This window comes from Lepus europaeus, chromosome 15, assembly GCF_033115175.1.
Source record: "Lepus europaeus isolate LE1 chromosome 15, mLepTim1.pri, whole genome shotgun sequence".
In the NCBI taxonomy this organism is placed as follows: Eukaryota; Metazoa; Chordata; class Mammalia; order Lagomorpha; family Leporidae; genus Lepus; species Lepus europaeus.
The window spans coordinates 35,505,851-35,510,192 of NC_084841.1; the positions used below are offsets into that span (position 1 = coordinate 35,505,851).

Genomic DNA, 4,342 nt, shown 5'->3' on the forward strand with positions numbered 1-4,342 from the left:
TGTTAATTTTGGGGAACACCTGGACAGAAACTGAAGGAAGGCTAATTATTATTTAGGTCAGATCTCTACCCTCTCTCTGGAATTCCTTTGTCTGTGTTAATACCAGACTAGACAAGGGAATACAGTTGCCTTCCATCTCCACCCTGAAATCTCATCTTCTCTGTTGGAAAAGAAGAGTAAGGAAAGTAACTGCAACTGAATAGATGCCCACTGCAAGACAAAGTCTGTCCCTCAGACCCATTCAAATTCCAGGGAATCATGTGGAAAGCTAACTGTGTCTATAGTATCTGTCCTTTTTACTCGTTCCCCTAATAGACACTTACAACCCTTCAGAAATGTCTGCACTCTCCATTCTCCCTCTCTACTGTAGAGAAAGGGCATGTGAGCTTCTGAGCTACACTGGGTTGCTGGGTAATCACACTTGTGTGGTTTTCCTGGGTGCTGCCTCTTTGCACATTGATAAATTTGTTTCATTCTTCTATTTAATGTGTCATGTCAGCTCATTCCTGTGAGTCTTCAGAGAGTGACAGGAACTTTCCTATACCCTTCCTATAGATCTTTATCGGGAAGACTGTTTGGGAGCCAGCGTAGCAAAATCTCCTGACTTGTGTCTGCTGGGCACAGGCAGAACCTTAATCTGAATGTACAATTGAAAACAGCCAAGCATTTCTCCTCTGAGAGGACACCAAATGGCAGGTGAAGCTGGAGCACCAGGAGAGCCTGGAGGCCCAGGGGCCCTGGAGTGGGAGGCCAGGTGACTCCAGGGCTGCGGTAGTGGGCAGAATCAGGGCTGCTGAGCTCACAGAGGCGAGGCGGAGGACAAGGAGTGGCTCCCTCTCAACAGCTGGTCTGCCTGGTCAAGACAAGCAGAACAAGCCCCTGGAGGAGAGCTGCCTTTTCTCCCTGTCCTGGACTTCCCTGGGGGCATTCCTCAAGCATAAGATTTTTAAAGATTATTATGGTGCAAAAGCAGACACATGCTCTCCAGCGGACCAGGAAAGGAATTTGTTGCCATCAGGGACTATAGTGGCCATATCAGCCTGCATGTGAAGTGCTCAAAGGAGATAGTCACCACCATCCAAGAGGCCATGATCCTGGCCAAGCTCTCAATTCTGCCTGTTCAGAGAGGCTATTAGGAAAACAAGACCGACCAGCCCCACACAGTGCCTTACAAGGTGACCCAACCCTGTGGTTTTGTGTTGGTGGTCTCCTTCCTGCCCCCCACTGACATCATCTTGGCCCCTGTAGCCAAGAAGCTAGTACTGATGACTGGTACTGATGATTGCTATAGCACAGCCAGTGACAGCACTGCCACCCTGGGCAACTTTGTCAGGGCCACCTTTGATGCCACCTCCAAGACCTATGACTATCTGACCCCCAACCTCTGAAAAGAGACTGTGTTTACCAAGTCTCCCTATAAGGAATTCACTGACCAGGGTGTCTGTGCAGTGGACCCAAGCTATAACATTGGCTGCAATATAGGGTTTTACACAAGAAAAATAAAGTTAAATAAGCCTGTTTTTAATCCAGCCCAGGGACACTGGAACAGCATGGTAGACATGTTTATGGACTCAGTGCTGAGTTCTCTATGGCAGCCTCCACGTCAGCAGGTGTGGAGTATGCCCTACCTTTGGGAGGACTCCAAGTCTTACAATTGTGAATAGAGTCGGCTGCTTCCTCATTTATGCAGAGCGGTTTGGGGTGCCATTTAAGACACGGTTAAGATAATGGAACACCTTTCTATCTGAAACCACAAAATGTGTTTCCCAAAGTCCCAAACTAGCACAAACTACTTCCCTGTCCCCTCTCCCCAGCAATAATTGCCTGTCTCCTTCCCTGTATCTTTGAGTCCTCCCCACCCCCTCCTTCGAATGATGCCTGGAGCCTGAATCACCAGCTCCCAGGGCACCTGGCACACAGACACTCTGGGAGGTTGCTGTGGGAAGCAGTGGTGTTGCCCCCTCAGTTCCATGACTGAGGACTATCCTCTTGTGTTTCAACCCAAATCACTATGTTTCAATGCAAATGGGGCTTTTCTGAAAATGTGATTTTCCTGTGGCCCAGACTAAAGCCCTAGACGGCACCAAAGGTCTCTACTGGGCCTCAGCTCCCTTTATCACCGGAGTGCTTTTTCAAACACCTCTGCGTTTGCGGTCCTTCCAGGGCTCTGTCCTATGTGAAGTTTGGTCCTGAGTATGGCACAGCCTCCTCTGTCCCATCTGTGCCCTGTGCCTGCTCTTCCCTTTTCTGCAGGAGGGCAGCAGGTGCTGGTACTGCTGCTGCTATTAGGACAGCTGGAAATAGAAAGCTGGCAGGAGGCACGCCTTTATTTTAAAGCTTTATAAAAAAAAAAATGTGAGTTGGTAGTTTCAAAAACTAGGTGTAAAGCTTTAGTTCACAGACCTTTGAGAAACAATGAATGTGACCCCTAAAACTTCAATGGTAGGTGGCACAGTGGGTAAAGTCACCACCTGAGATATTGGCATCCCACTTGGATGCTGGATGAAGTCCTGGCTACTCCACTTTCCATCCAGCTCCCTGCTAATGTGCCTGGGAAAGCAATGGAAGGTGGCTCAAGTACTTAGGCCCCTGCACCTCCATGGAAGACCTGTATGAAGCTTCTGGCTCCCGTCTTCAGCCAAGCCCATGCCCAGCAGTTGTGGCCATCTGGGTAGTGAACCAGCAGATAGAAGACCTCTCTGTCTCTTCTTCTCTGTCTTTCTCTCACTTTGCCTTTCAAATAAATAAAATAAATCTTTTTTTTCCAATTTCAATGTTAATTTTTTCAGAAAAAACAATTACAGGAAATAGAAAATGACACACTTTTGTATTTGTCCTGATAAGATAAAGTGATAGAAAGTAAGAGGAAGGTCTCCATATTTTCTCCCTTTTCTTAAGCCCAGTATCTTGGAGCACCATATTGGAGTCACTAAAGCTACAGGGGCCAAGCAATTAATATGAGACAGCAAACTTCAGAGGAAAAAGACTGATGCTAGTCCACTCTGACCAGTTCCTGCTAGTGTACATGAACCGTGGTTGCCAAATTAGATTTTTAGATAGAGGTTTTAACATCCAATTTGTATGTGTCCATATGAGTGTATATATGTGAAATCTCTGTTTTTAAATGATAGCTCAGTTTCTTAAAAAGCAGACCAAATAAATTTATATTCTGCCTCTGCACTTAGAGATCTATTCAGGGTAGAACACAAGAAAAGATGGCATCAGCCAAGTATTGTTGAGCACCTCCATTTAGGGTTTCCCTAATGCAACAGTGAGTGTTGCTGTAGAGCAGATTCTGTCCAGTACAGATTCAGTTACAGTCTCCCAGTTGTGTGCTAGAAACTCACAATTTAAATTCTCTCATATCTAATGTGCATGTTTAATCTCTTTCATCCTGCTCCCATTGCTAAAGATCAAACTGAAGCTTCAGGTATCTGTATCCACAGGGCTGACTCTGCTGGGAAAATTTGCGGCTTACCCAATCAGTACCCCTTGGTCCAGTCTCTGTTCCCCAAAGAAGGCATACACTTGTGTTCAGAGGTTTAGCAGGTTGGGGAAGGGGGATGCATATAAATAATGGGCTTTATGTCAACCTCTGGCTGCCCACTTTCTAATATTCTGCCATTGAAGAGGAAATGCTACTTCAAGTTGCACTTATGTATAAGGACCTCATCTTTCAATTGACAAATTATCTATCTATCTATCTATCTACCTATCTATTTAGAAGTCAGAGTTAGAGGCAGAGGCAGGGAGAGATCTTCCATCCACTGGTTCAGTCTCCAAATGGCCACAGCAGACCAGGAGCCAAGAGCTTCTCTGGGTCTCCCACATGGGTGCAGGGGCCCAAGGACTTGGATTATTCTCTACTACTTTCCCAGGCAGCAGCACAAGCTGGAACAGAAGTGGAGCAGCCAGGACTCGAACTGGAGCCCATATGGGATGCCGGAACTGCAGATAGTGGCTTTACCCCACTACACTACAGCGCCAGCCCAAACAAATTATCTCTCTCTCTCTCTCTCTCTTTTTTTTTTTTTTTTGGACAGGCAGAGTTAGAGAGAGAGAGACAGAGAGAAAGGTCTTCCTTTTTCCGTTGGTTCACCCTCAAATGGCTGCCTAGGCCGGCGCATCTCGCTGATCCGAAGGCAGGAGCCAGGTGCTTCTCCTGGTCTCCCATGCGGGTGCAGGGCCCAAGCACTTGGGCCATCCTCCACTGCACTCCCGGGCCATAGCAGAGAGCTGGCCTGGAAGAGGGGCAACCGGGACAGAATCTGGTGCCCCAACCGGGACTAGAACCCGGTGTGCCGGCACCACAAGGCGGAGGATTAGCCTGTTGAGCCACGGC

The 4,342-nt window shown here is 47.4% G+C and overlaps 1 pseudogene; it reads left to right on the plus strand.

Annotated features, from left to right (window-relative positions):
- The first annotated feature begins 689 nt into the window (after positions 1-689).
- Positions 690-1,664, plus strand: LOC133774272 (small ribosomal subunit protein uS5-like; annotated as a pseudogene).
- Positions 1,665-4,342: the final 2,678 nt, after the last annotated feature.